The sequence below is a fragment of the Oreochromis niloticus genome, linkage group LG3, assembly GCF_001858045.2.
Source record: "Oreochromis niloticus isolate F11D_XX linkage group LG3, O_niloticus_UMD_NMBU, whole genome shotgun sequence".
In the NCBI taxonomy this organism is placed as follows: domain Eukaryota; kingdom Metazoa; phylum Chordata; class Actinopteri; order Cichliformes; family Cichlidae; genus Oreochromis; species Oreochromis niloticus.
The window spans coordinates 468,623-484,081 of NC_031967.2; the positions used below are offsets into that span (position 1 = coordinate 468,623).

General features: G+C 39.8%; 1 pseudogene; it reads right to left on the bottom strand.

The window, feature by feature from the left end:
• Positions 1-15,459, bottom strand: part of LOC109195247 (NACHT, LRR and PYD domains-containing protein 12-like) — a 33,855-nt pseudogene that overhangs the window by 6,965 nt on the left and 11,431 nt on the right.

Consider the following 15,459-nt stretch of genomic DNA (forward strand, 5'->3'; position numbering starts at 1 on the left):
AGTGGTTGGACCACTTGACCGTTTGGAACGGTATTTGCGCTTTTTTGGGTAGTAAAGCTTGGAGCTTGGGCGTTGGACGCTTTTAAATTGAGTTAGGGATTTTAGAGATTAGACCAGAGACAGGTTGGACCTGATACTGGGTAATTGACAATAAAAAACTTGGAGTTTGTCCCTTGGAGGGTTAACTTAAAATTGTCTAAATTGTCTAGGTTTTAACAGGCCTAATACTGCAGTTGTAATTATAAAGACGTCTGTGTGAATATATTAAGAGACTTGTCTGAGTCTGTGAGTCAGGCTGGTATTATTTTTAGACTGTGTGTGTGTGTGTGAAAATGCAAATAAGGCAGCTGCAAGGTCTCTGGAGTTTTAGGAAGTTTAGATAGAGACCGTACACTTTGCTGAATGGCTGTGTTTAAGACGCTTATTACAATATTGTAAGTAAAGTTTTTATTTCTTGCCATGACTGTATGACTGTTTGCTGGGTTTTAAGATGGGACATATAAAATGTTGATACTTATGACCGTTATTTGGGGTCTGAAGACTGAAATTGACTTTGAACTAATTTCATTAATAAAGATGTCTGTGAGTGATGTCTCTTTTGGTGTGTTCAAGTAAGATGTTCTAGGATTTCTAGATGGGTTTCGTTTCAGTTTGAGATAATATACACAGTTACAGTTGGGGTTTCTAATGCATTGTTGACTTTGAGTGATACATATAGGTGTAAGTTGTTTGATGTTTGTTGGGCAAAGGAGAACTTTAGAAGACTGTGAGTGGTTTTTCCTTTAGTCCGATGATATATAAGTAGTTAGATTTGACAGACTTGTTTACATTTTGGCTTTATGTTAATATAGGTTGCAACGGGCACAGAGGAAACACAGTACAACATCTTAAGGGTTTAAAATAATAGATAAATGAATGAAGTTTCTTAAGGGTTTTTGTGTGTGTTTTTAGGGATAGTTTTTTGTGGGTTTTTAGGGGGAGTGTGTGTTGGTGGTGTTTGTGTGTGTCAAACGGGAGATAACATGTAAACAGAGGAATTAGAGACTAGAATGTCCTAGAAGGCAATAAAATGCAAATTAAGAAGCTGTGAACTGCTTAAACCACAGTTGGTTTCACAAGTACTGCTGCAAACATTGTTGAATGCGTGTGTTTAAGACGCCATTTATGTTTATTAGAGGGTTATAAATAAAGTTTTGAGTTGCTGTAGTGGATGTATAGTAAGTGACTGAATTCTGATAGATGTATATATTCTGAGCCATGAATGGTGGTGTGTTTTATTTTTCAGTTATGTGTGTGTGGTGAGAAGTTGTGTGTGAGACGATGAGAGGTTTCAGTCTTCTTTTTTCTTTTTTTGACTTGCTCTTTCTGATCATGGAAGGCATGTCCAAGATACTCGTATGAAAGCGTATTTTGAGTGATTTTAACTGTGTGAATGCTGTCAGTATTTGATTTGAATCTCTCTGAATGATTTGTCTGAGTGAGTGAAAAAGGGAGAAGTTTGAGAGAAAAGGCAGTGGGTGTGAGATGATTATGAAAGTATTGTGCGAATGATGTGACAAAAACTGACAAAAATGCAAAAACTTAGTATATTTAAAAGTGTGTGTGTGAGAAGAGGGTGTATTGTTTTTAGACCAAGACCTAGTAAAACTAAAAGAGGGTTTGTAGACTGTAAATATGAAAAAACAAGTGTTTGATTAATTTGTAGAAACAGGAAAGAGAAACAGGAAATACTGTGCTCCTGTGTGTGTAAGAGGAAGGTGTGTGTGTGACTGATGATGTCAGGGGAGCACCCAGAGAAATAGACAGAGTTAAATTCTAAGAAGATGAAGCAAATCGAGGTTTTAAGATAAAAAAATGAATATAATACTAATTGTATGCTCTAGTGTGTCAATACAGGTGGGCGTCTCTCAACGTTGGAACCTTGAGTTCAGCAGCAGAAAAGTAGATTAAAAGAATTGGGAGAATAAGCCAGTTTTTGGCTCGAAATTGTGCGGCTGGATCTCTCACTTTGTCCCTGAAGCGGAGAAGAAGTTCAAAGGACAGTCAATCGCCTGATGAAGACCGATAGAACATCGTGGACTTGAATACAGCAGGCAAACGACAGTGCCACTGATCCATTAACACTGATGACGACTGACGACCAGCAGCAGCATGTAAGAGTAATGCAAGATGTACTGTGAAAATACAGGCTGGGCAGTTGAACAGTGGGATAAAGAATTGTGGAAGAGCACTGGACATTGAGTGATATTTTGCCATGCTGGGACTTAATCTGAAAGAAAGACTGTAAAGAAACAGAGAAGAAGACAGCAGCTGAGTTGAGACTGTGTTTGCTGGAGCTTTGAAGCACGAACAGGACATTGTGCAGAGAGGACCAGTGAGAGATGAAGCTGGACGAGTTTGACTGCGAGAATATAGGATATAATTGGATTAAAAATTGAAACCTGAACTCATGAATTGTTTAGGGATGTCCACCATAGCATAACAAAGAGGTAAACATTAGAAAAGGTAAGAATAATGAAAGAAATAATTGTCATTACCTTAATGAATAGAAAACACACATACAAATTGTTACATGTGAGATATTTTTGAAATGAATCAGAAGTGAGATAGTTTGAATCTAAAGCTCAGTGGTGAAATGCATAAATTAAATATGAACATATAGGATGCAATGAAGAAACAGCTGACACGTAGTGTACATTAACATGAATACATAGAAATGCAATGAGAAACTCAATGAATTAATTTAATGAAGAAGCAGTTTACACTCAATTAACGTAAAATGCAAGGAAGAACACGCTTACATGCATGGCATAATTGGTATTTCTGACTAGAGACAGAGAAATGGGTCATTTAAGTACTTGTGGTAATAATGAAAATGTCTTAGTTTTGTTATTTTCAGGGGTAAAGCAGAACCGTACCAACTCTCCACAGCAGCAGTCGGAAGAAAGTTAGAAGTTAACATCACTGGATAAGTTAAGGCAAGTTTCTGGTTGAATTGTTCACAGAATCATGTGTCCATGAACCTGGAAAACAGGCCCTAGCTCCTGGCTGAAGACTAGGAGTGCTTTATTTAAGGTGGGAAATCAAAACAGAGGGTTAGTAATTTGGGGAAAAAGAAAACTGACTGCTTAACTGGAGAATTGGAAAGGTGTCTGACAGATTGCGAAGCCATAGATGCAAAATACCACACACAAACAGAAAATGTATTAACCGTACAAAGACAAGCTCATGAAGCTTGTCTAATCAAAGCTTAATGCATAGAGATATTGATTTAAAACCTGGCTAAGAACATAAGCATATGCAATGAAGATCTGCTTGCTGCTTGTATGAGTGAGAGAATGGTGTGAATGGTTAATAAAATTGATGGAAAGATTTAAAATAGATGGAAAAACACAAGAAAACTATTAAAGCAGTTTTTAAAAGGGTGACTTAGGAGTGCTCTTGCACTGATTGATCAAAGTAAGTGATTAGTATAGAAAGAAAATGAAAATAATTGAATAATATGATAAGTTTAAACATGTATTTCTCTTGTCAAGTTGGCTGTTGAGCTGTGAGTCACTATGCAAATTAGCTCGAGTGAGTGACGACAGAGGAGCTTGCTGTGTGTGTGTGATTGAGGCCTTGAGGAAAGGAAGCAAAGTAGACTGTTCAGAGGTGTAGATTTGGACAGGAAATTTATAATTTAGTGTTGACACATTGTTATAACGTGTTTATATTTTAGGCTGAATCTAAGTATGGTGAAGATACATTGTGGTAAAGGGACCATTGTTGTGTGTAAAACGGTGCAGTTTGGACAAGGTTTTCAGTGGGTTGAATGGGTGAAATTTAAGATTGTTTGAAATTTTGTGGGGCTGTTGTTTTTCATTTTAGAGGGAGTTTTGATAAACATGGACATGTCTAAAAGGGCCCATAGTTTTTATAACAGTGCACTTAGAAAAAAACCTGTCAGGTGATTTTGTTTTGTACTTTGATGAGCTAATAATCAGCTCTCTTTTTTCATTTTTGCTCTAAGCAGGCCTGGAAGAGAGTGAACTGACGGCGCGGACAAATTACCAAGTAAGGATTGCAGCGAGTCAATCCAGTCAAAAGTATAGAGAACTATTTTCCTAAAAAGGAAAAACGAAATAAAACAAATGATTGAGCTCATTTTGCTGATGTGGAGCATCTGATGACGTGCCCGGAAGGCTGCAGATCAGCAAAAAATATCATGTGTGAATGCATGTGAGTGAATGTGAATGACTGGACTAAGGTGGGAACGAGTAAATGTGGACAGACAATTTACCATGTGAGGAAAAGAAAGGGGATGCTTTGTTTTGCTTTTGCCATGAGCAGGACAAGTGGAAGACTTAATTCTGGGGATGCTGATGTTTGCTTGGAGGGAATTTTTGTTTTATTTACTGGGGTTGGATTATGTTATTACATTATAAAATGCTAAATGCTAAAAGGGAAACATTGTTTGATATAACTCATGCTACCATTAACTGAAGAAACACATGATTGATAACTGTTCTGTTTTAAGTTTTCTTTGTTGTAACACAGATTGGATCATAAAGGGGGAGAGTTGAGTATGAAATATAAAGTATAGGTTTTGTTTCCAGGAAATTCTAAGGATCCAGACTTTTGCATGGAGCAAGGACTTTGAGAAGATTTGACATGATGATTAAATTGATTTTATTCCTTAAGCACAGGTTTTCAGGGCCGGAGCAGATCCACCGGAGAGGAGGATTGCTGAGCTGTTCTGAGAGATGATATGACTAACCTTTTTCCTTTAATTTCTTAACCCCGGGTGATGCATTTTGAGTTTTTTGAGTTTTTATTTATTTGGACACATTTGGTGTGTCCAAATATAAAGGGGGAATTTAAGAGGTAATTTGAGATGGGTTCTAGGATCATTATATGACTTTTGGGGTTGTTGATAATTTAGATATGGTAAAACTGAGGCAGAAATTGTTATTTTTAAATAGAGTTATTTTTAAAGTAAAATGAAACTCCCCTGCTTGATTTAAAATAGGCGAGGCCAAAGGCCTGTAGCTTTTAACTGTATAGCTCTTAACTTGCAGGGATGGCGTGGAGTGTAATGAATGAATGCAAAACATGCTTACAGACACAAACATGACATAGATTTAGTTTATAGGGCAAAGGTGGAACACATGGTGCTTTGTTTCTGCTTAGCAACTAGTGAGGCAGACGGTGTTAAAGATAAGTATGTAATAAGTGAACAGGAAACATGTGAGGGTGAGACGGGTGAAACAAAATGTTGTAAATAATGGAAACTTGTGTAACTGGCATTAACAGTAATTTTTGCATGTTAGGTATATGCTTGAAGCAAAAAGAGGTGTAAATCCTGATAGAAATTCTGAAGCGTGCTTTCTAGCGGAGAGTTAGGCTGACATGGGGATGGTGTATATTTTACCCGGGGTGTGTTTAATAAAACTAAAAGTATTGCTCACACACATAAAGAGTATTGAGATTAAGTAAAGTTAATAAAAAGGATAAAGCCCAGAACATGATATTGTGAACCAAGTTTGAATAATTAAAGGAACATTGGATGAACACAATAGATTAGTGAGGTGGAGCAGAGAGAGGTTTTTGTTTTCTATCTTTTACAGGAGAAGATTTCAGGACCACAGCGACTTAGGGGGGCGAGAATCCTGGAAGCCCCAGACCGAACGGAACCAACCAGAGAAAGGAGAAAAACAGAGCACAAATACACCTAGTTGTTTATGTTACAAAAAAGGTCAAAAGCTTGTTAGACACAGGTTATAATGGAAGCATAAAAGGGATGAGAGGAAATTTACATAACATAGAAATCCTGCAACAATTCGTAAATTGCCCAAACACAGTGTTCAGACCGGATATGCGCTACCCGTTAAAGGGGGCGAAGAAATCAGGCCTAAGTCTGAAAAATGAAATGGGTTAACTCGATAGAGGAGGTTTCCAAAGGTTGAGAAAATAATGTAGGACCTTTTACCAGGAGAAAGCTAATTGTATCTTTTACACTTTACAGTGTGCACTGAGGGAAGTCAGGAATAGTTTAAACTAGGATTGAAAAAATTAAACTAGGTGAAAAAGGGGGTGTAGCAAGTAGATTTAGGGCAGCTCACAGCCTGGCGTAAACGCAAGGTGCCGTCACACAGCTTAAGTTATTTGTTTGATTTATTTTATGACAAAATAATAAGGAAACATTGTTTATCAGTAATATTGTTTACAGGGTTCATATTGCATTGAATATGTTTGTCATCACATTCATTCTATTCACAGGTTTAGTTCATTTTATACACATTGCATATCTGTGCTTGTTTAGAGTTGATGTTCTATCCAAGAGGGTTTTAAGCTTCACTGGTGAGAGTGTCCAGGTGATACATGTTGAGGGAAGATGGGAACATAGCAGGTTAATTGCATGCATGCTTACAATACACATAAATCTAGTAGCAGGCCTGAGCGAGGGCCCAAGTGTCTTCTGCTTCTTATTTGAGACCTGCGCCAATTTAGTTTACTTAGTGATTGATGACGAGGGTCCATTCCACTAGATTTCCACTAGAGAGGGACCCAGGAAAGGAGCAGAGACCACTTAAGCATGAAGTGTTTTCAAGTGGGAGCTGGCGTTTTATTACTGGACCACCTAGATGTCGTGAGATTATTGTCTGGTTTGCTGAGTCAGGGGACGACTAGAGAGGGTCAGAGCGAAGGTAGTGGACCTGGGAATGTGACGTCTTTGGAAGACGTCAAGAGAGGGAATTGTGGAATTATAGGGATTATTTTACATAACCATCATCTTTATCATTGCATTAATTATCATTTTATTCAAGTGTTTATTGAAGTTGCTGGCATTATGTTATAATTTGTATTACAGGGGTTATCATAATCAAATATTAACATATTTATTACAGGTGCAGTTATAACCACTTTAAATCGTTGAGTTAAATCTATAATCTTAAAAGCTTATATGCTGAGTATTTTGTTACAGTAAAATAGTGGCTGAGCAAAGGCCTGAATGTAGTCAGCTTCTTGTTGCATTTGAGTTTGCCTAGCAACAGGTGACGCAAAGAGGAGGACAAGTCCATGGGGACCTCACCACCATATTTGGATGGATGCCAGAAAGGGGAACTCCTGTCTCTGCAGTTATCTCTTAAGATTGATCAGTGTCTGTAGAAGAGCCAAATAATGTTCTGTACATGCAAATTATGTGCTTGTAAACGCATGAGGGGGCGTCATAATACCCTGATGTTATAAAAGCAATCTGAAGTGTATTTTTGGTTGGGGATTTACAACTGATGGTTTCCAGTTTACATCTCCCCACGCTGCGTGTATTCATTAAAATCAATTGTTTGAACGGCCTTTTCTGGACTATCATTGTTTTACTCTCGTCCTCAATTTCGGACCCTTAACACAGCTGATCTTCAAAGTAGAGAGGGTGTCTGTCTCCTGAACTCAAACTGGGAGCTGCTTCCACACCCAGTCCAACACAGCCAGGCTTTCTTTGCTGCTTTGACAAAACCTCAAATCCCAGTCAGAGATGATGAGCATCATCACAGTGATGATCATTTCTCTGTTAACCCAGGCTTTCTGCTTCAGGATCTGTGCACGCTCACAGAACAAGGAGAGCTTTAAACATCATTTCACTAAATGGATGGACTGAGCTCAGCCTACAGATGAACTGGTGCCAGAGATCACAAAGAACATCAAACAGTCAAATTCAACACTTTAGATGGAAATATGAGATTAATGCTGCAGACAATCATGAACCTGCTGAATTCATGAACATCAAGAATGCAGCGAGTGGTAAAATAAAGATTTGACCTCAGTGTTACTGTCTATTCCTAACATATTCCTAACATGATAGCTGCACTTTAGAGCTCTAAAACTGGAACTGACACATATTTAAACTCTACATGTTACTCAGTACATTCAGTTCTGACACTCGCCCACAGTCCAACAAAGGAAACATGGAGATCACATCAGTTTGTCACCAAAGTCTAATTATTAGGGCAACTTAACCTGTTATTATCTCGTTAACTCATTAATTGATTAACGTCAGCAATTATTTTAATCACAGTTTCTAAAATCATGATTATTGTGAAAGTGCTCACTGGCTCTGAATATAAAGCCATGGGTCACAGGAGGGATGTTGACCAGTGCTGGCTTGAAATGGGCGTCATTATGCGTCTCAGCCAATGAGAGCATTGAGGGTGGGCCTAATACTACTGCAGCGCTCACATGACCCAGGACAGAAAGAAAGGGGCGGGGACAGAAACATGGAGACAGGTACAGATCTTTGACATGTTCATTTTAAACTGTTCCAGGAGGCAGTGTTGATACAACTAAAGTTATCTGGAAGCAAAGTTGAGTTTTTTATCGTCGGAGTACTTCAAGTCTGAAGAATCACTTAAATCCATTACACACTGTTGATGGCAGCAAACAAACCCAAACAAACAGAGGTGGGAGGCTTGGGCAGACTACGCAGATTCAGCTGGTGGGAGGAGTCTAGATAAACCAAAGAAAGACAAGCTAACAAACGCCACAGTGAAGTGAGTAGCTACAAACTGCAGGCTGATTAGTGTTGTTGAAGAAGTCGGTCTGAGGAACGTTCTTAGGATCAACAAATGACGGCATGTATGAGCCTCAAGACGCAGCATCACAAGAAGAACACATGAGCTGTAGAAAAAGGAGAGACTACGAAAGCCACGGCGTTACAACATGAACCTGCTGTTGGTCTCTCTGGAGACTACTGGACGTGGCTGGGTAACCATGGTTACCTGGGAGTTAGAGAAACGTGCTGAACATGTGATTCATGTTGCACAGCAGTGGGACATTTGAAATAAAGTCAGCACACTCAGTACAGAGAGTGCATCAAATATGATGCTGCTGCCAGACGTCTGCCTTTGAACACGTCCCTGCATCGCGCACAACACCAAGGTTGCCATGGCAATCACAGCTAACAGGGACAACATGCACAGCTGGAACCCTGCAGGTATATTTAACATGATGTATTTCTCAGTGTCCTGTCTGTGTGTGAGAGACAAACAGCCTCTGTATGTGTGTGTAAATACAGCATGAATATGTAGAGGACATGTTTGTGTATATAAGGACATGAATGCTCTGCATCATTTGAATCTTTGATTCTTGTTTCTGTTGCAGGTCTGTGACTGAACTTCTGGGAGGAGAAAAGTTGGTTTCATGCTCTGTGATTCTGTGATTTGTCGTCTCTCTCAGGTGATGGAGAGCTCAGATGATGACTCCGCCTACGTGGTCAAATTCAAGTCTACATTCAGACCAGACCTGGAGACACGCAAGCAAAATGCCAACATTGTATATGTGAAAGCTGCTGCTGCACTGGAGCCAGATTCAAGGAGCTCAAGTGTTTACCCAGATCTTACTGACCTTACTGAAGGAACAGAGGGTTGTTGGAGGGAAACCTGTGGAAGCAACAACATCCGAGCCACCAGAGAAAAAGTTGCCCTATTGGTGCTTCATCAGAGTGTGAACAGGAGGAAGACTCAGCTGAGAACAGTGTGGTGGATACAGAGCAGAGCCCACCATCAGTACAGAGGCCTGTCCATTAGAGTGCTGCTCCAAACATGCAGCACATGTACTTGGCCACAGCTGCAACATCTGTACCTGTGAAAGCTTGTTCTCTGTTGCTGCTCATATTGTACAGAAGAAGAGAGTTTCTTTATCATCAGAAAATGTCAATGAGCTTGTGTCTTAGCAGCTGGCTCGGTGCAGAGGAGGAAGAACATGTCAAGTCAGAGGAAGATAAATGCAGTTCATGTTGTCAACTCAACCTGGACTATTGAAAGAGTTTTTCTTTGTCTTGTTTCTGACTGAGATTCTCCAAAGGAAATCCAGCACAAACACACACTTCACACACTCAAAGTCCTGCACAGTAAATGAGCTGATGAGTGTTTGTGCTGCTGCCTGATAACAGAACAATAGTTCTGCTGCTTCCTGTTCTGAAAACACACATTTATAAATGTTCACTTGTTGTTGGTCAAAGGTATGTTGGTGGCTCTGGACTCTGAGGGGAACTTTGTAAAAAACTAGATCAGATGTTGACGTCCTGGCAGAGACAAAGAACTTTGATTTGATATTTGATTAGATTCATGTTTCAGCTCAGACTGACAGAAATATTTGAACTGCTGCTGTGTTAAAGGGAACACTGCTGTTAGAAAGCACCTGATTTGTTTCTGCACACTGAATGTTGCACTTCTCATTAGTGGTGCAATTGATCAAAAATCTCACGGTTCGGATCGGATCACGGTTTTAAAGTCACGGATCGGATCAATTTTCGGATCAGCAAAAATAGAAAAAAAGACAAAAATTCTACTCGCCGTTTACTTATTTAAGTATTTTTTTCCTATTAAAAAACATTCAACTGAAGAATCATTCCACGTATTTATATAAAAACAAATTAAGGTGCAATATGGACATTATGGACCATGCTGGGCAGCCTCTGCATCCTCTGCACATGGCCATAAACAACCAGAGGAGTCTGTTCAGTGACAGGTTACTTTTCCCAAAGTCAAGGACCAGCAGACTTAAAAAGTCCTTTGTCCCACACACCATCAAACTGTTTAACTCCTCGCTGGAGGGGAAACGGGGACAGAGGAGGGGGGAACAAGTAGCTGTTGTGCCTTTTCACTGTGCAATAGTTTTTGTTAATATCCAGCGGTGTAATAGACTCACAATACTTAAAATGTGCCGTTCCCTTGTATTCTTATTCCTATTTATCCCTTTTGTATTCTCTGTATTTATAAATGTGTATATTTGGTATATTTCTGCTCACATTCTGCAACTTCTGTCGGTGCTGTGCTACTGGAAACTGAATTTCCCGGAGGAACCCACCCGAGGGATAAATAAAGTTTCATCTAATCTAATGTAATCTACAGGGCAGTGCAGGGCTTTGTAGCTACCACTCCGCTGTGATATAACGAGCGGTCACGGTCACGTGGCTTTCCGTTGCCCTGGAGCTCCACCCATTTGTAGTTAGAGCAACAGAAGATGCCTGGTATGGAACGCCAGGATTGCCATAATGAATTAATTAAATACACCATTAAATAATTAATTAAATGTGGCAATAATTAATTAAAATTGGAATTAATTAATTAAATAAATAGTTATGACACATGTAATTAATTAATTATTGACACATTTAATTAATTATTTATGTATTTCACATTTTAATTAATTATTGACACATTTAATTAATTATTGACACATTTAATTAATTATTTAATGGTGTATTTAATTAATTCATTATGGCAGTCCTGGCATTCCATAGCCTGGGACAGCTCAGCCATAACTTTAAACTTCTCCTGCTCATACATGCTTGGAACGATCTTGTCACTGAAGTGGACGCGCAACGAGATATCATAGCGTGGCTCAAGCACGTTCATCACAGTTTAAACCCCTTGTTTTGCACAACAGAGGACAGCTTCCCATCTGCAGCTAAACACCCCATTAGCTTTTAGCTTTAGCCCGGTCGGACTGGGCAGCAAAGGGCTGCTTAAATGCCGTAACTCCTCTGCTCCGCTACTTGGACCACTAGCGCTGACCATAACTACCGCTTGACAGACTGACCAGGCGCACCATACACATACTTTTTTTTTCTTTTTCGAATCTTCGGATCACGTGCGTACCGAACCGTGGAGAGGGATCGGTTCGGATTTCGGATCAACCGTGATCCGTTGCACCACTACTTCTCATACTGCAGTACTATTAACATAAGGACACAATACACTACTTTGAACTCATGATTGAATGTTGCTGTAACAAAGCCATTAATGGTGATTCAAAGTGTTCATGGTTTCCCAGCACAACAAATGATTGTACAAGTGTGACTGATCCACTTTCTAATGTGTGTGTAGCCACACTGTGTGTCCCTGTGTCACAGGTGAGTCTGTGTATCCAGGTTCTATGAGGAGAACAGGATATAGTGACTGAGTCCAGCAGCTTAAAGTCTGACTCCATCCTCCATTTAAATAACTCACACCAACAACTGAACAGCTTTGCCTTTGTGTAGCTGACACTTCATTTTAATGTCCTTCTATTCTGGTTCATCTGGTTTCAGTTTCTATGAGCACACAGGTTTCATCAGTGACTCTGTGACCTCAGTAATCTTTGCTGGGCCTTAATGCTCTGAACAAAGCTGCGCATCACAAGACTAAATAGAATCAGTCTTTCATTTCTCACTGCTGTTTGACTCCAGCTCTCAATGTCCCACCATAACCCATGGAAAGAATTACTGTCCATCCAGGCTCCTGAACATGAAGCTGATGAAGGTGGAGTATTGTGAAGGCTGATGGAGATGATGATGAGGAGTCCAGGAGCAGTGGGTGGATGGCAGCATCAGCATGAAGGATCAGTGTGAGAACACATCATCATCCACAAAGAAAACCAGTCTGAGTGTCTGACGCTCTGGTTAGAAAGACGCAGTCCCAGCAGTTAGCTTGTCTGCTAGTTAGCTGAGAGCTAACTCGTACATTGAATACCAAACTGTGTAAACCAGGGGTGTCAAACATATGGCCCGTGGGCCAAATCCAGCCCTCGAGATAATTTCATGTGTCAAATATTGATGAATTTTCAGGCTTGCTGATAATCAATGTGAGCACGGCTGAGATGTTATTCTGATGAGCAAACCATGTGGCCAAACACTTTAGGAGACAGACTGGGATCATACCATTATGTGAAAGAAGACATGTCCCATAGACAGCAGGGTAGTGGTAGAGACCAGGTACACAGAGAAATGGGAGCTGTACTGAAATGCAAGCGTGTCAGGAAAGAGTGAAAAGGCAAAACGAGCAGCATCTGGCTGCATGTCAGTGATACTGGAGACCACAAAGCTGAGTGCAACATTTATATAGGAGATATACAGGAGACGCTGAGAGTAGGACTGATAAAATTAGGAGCTGGCTAAAGTGAGACCCATTTTTATTTCCACCCATTTTCATTGTGGAGGACAAAAGGTTTCAAACTGGTCCAGGTCTTAAACCTCACGTGTTCTTCCTAATAGCAGTAAATGGATAAAAATAAGGCTTTTATGAAAACACTGAATACAAATTGCTGCCTTTAAAAAGACTAAATGTACAGTTCAGCATTGAATACTACATAAAATAAACTATATATAAAGTGTGTCTGAATGGCAGAGATGCAGAAATATGTGCCTGTAGCACAGAGCCACGGCTCAGTGTCTGAATGAGTCTCACAGACCTGAATGTGCTGTTGAAGCCATTTATAATTATAACGTAATTCTTTACTCGTTTGATCTGCTCCTTACCACAAGCCACCAGACGTAGAAGGTTTTGGACTTTTAACTATATTTTCTTAAGTTTTACAACTTTTCTTACTGTTAAAAACCTCGTTATGGCCATTCATGCTATACAAAGTAATTAGACATGTGTGGTATCTACAGAAATGTCAGAATCTCAGCTAAAAGGTCACAAAACCATCTCAACAACCACCAAACAGCTGAAACAGCAGGTGAACAGATTACACAACAAAGATGTAAACACAAATCCCCCTGATCATCTGTTTTTTAAACATGAAGCGTAGTTTTGGACGTTCATTTACTGCTGGTTCAGTGAATTTTGGTTGGACAGTGATGAAACCTGCAGTCTCAGAATCTGTGAGAAGTCTGCTTTCAGCACGCAGCAGCATTGTTGTGTTGTGTGCTGTGGATTCACCTCTGCAAACTCATCACTACCATCATGTTTCTACTTAGACAATAACAAAGGAAGCAGTTCCCAGGAACTACTTCCTGTCTTGTTAACATAAGAGTATGTTGCCCTTCAAAACACCTCCACTTCTCCTCTTATTAGAGGGCTGCCTTATTATTAATCTGCTAATTCTGTCAGTTGATGAAAGAAACATGCTTGATCTCACCTGAGAGTTTCCAGTGTACAGTGTGGACTCTTCAGTCCTTCAGACAGAAGCTTCACGCCTGAATCCTTCAGGTTGATGTTACTCAGGTCCAGCTGTCTCAGGTTAGAGATCTGAGAGCTGAGACCTGAGGCCAGAGCTTCACAGCTTCTCTCTGACAGGTCACAGTGACTCAGTCTGAAAAATAACAGATAAACAATTACAAAAATAAAACACTTATGTTGACGTGTAATGAGATACTATTATATTTAGCAATATTTAATCTTGTTTTTGTCAGGAAACTGAGCACTGATGCAGAGCAACATGTGGAGAGAATCAGAGGAGAAGAAGAGAGAACAGCAGTAAAACAACACTGAATTGTTCAGTGTGCTTTTGATATCAACAAAATGTGTCAAACTTCTTTATTTTGTATTTGTTTTAGTAGAATTGATGATTATCACTTAGATAACAACCACAGCCAGGTCTAAATTGGTAACAGTTACACACAGAAATATTTCAGAAATGTGGACAATTTGTGCTCCAATGTATTCAGTATTGAACAAACTGAGTACCAATGACCACTTAATATCTTTGATATTTGATTTGAGTTGTTCCACCTGATCTGTGTTAACTAGGATAAACATTTAAAAACTAAAGCTATGATCACAGATTTACTTACAGAGCTTTGTTGGAGGCTTTGACCACTGGCAGCAGCCTCAGAAGAGCCTTTTTAAAGGCTCATGTTCTCACTTAGATCATTTATTTCTACTTACATTTCTTTCTGGGAAAAATGGGGATTACTTTGGAAACAGGAAGTATTTTCCCCAATAAGCAGCCCTGGATTAGTAAATCACTCCAACATGTTCTCAGGCAGAAGAAGCTGTCTTGTTATGAGGGAGAGAAGAAAAAGATTGAAGCACAGAAACTTGTTGAAAGAGAGATAAAGCAGCTAAAATCAGGTGTAAAAGTAAAGCAGAGGATGAGCTGAATAAAGGAGACTCAAGGCTGGCTTGGAAAGGAATGAAGTCCATGGTGGGGATGCAGAACAAGGAGCAAAGATGAATGTGATGCTGAATCAGCAGAAGACTTGGACTCATTGGATTCCAGCTTTGATATCATTGATTTCAATGAAGAGCTTTGTGATTGTAGCAAAGGGCTGGTAGCTCTGAGAGTCCCACTGATGAGGTGTCTGTGAAGGTTCTCATCATCTAAAGAGCTTAGAAAAAAAGGCATCTGGACTTCTTTAAGTTTCTTGAAGACGTTTCACCTCTCAGCCAAGAAGCTTCTTTATTTCTAGGGTCAAATGGTGGAGAGTCCCAGATTTAAGCCCTGTGGGAGAGTTCGCCAAGGGGGTCATGAACCCCCCTGTTGATCCTCTACCTAATCACACGAGCCAAGGTGTGAAAATGGGTGTAGGTCACAATCAGCCAAGGTTGCGGAGAGCTCATTGTGAAACCCAGCCCCACCCTATCATGTGATTTCTTGAGGTTAGCCTGCGTACAAACAGACTTCAGCCATATGAGAGTGAGTGTGAGTGAATGAGAGCACACAGGACACTCTGATCTCTGAATGTGTGACTCAGTGAAGAAGAGGATTGTACTG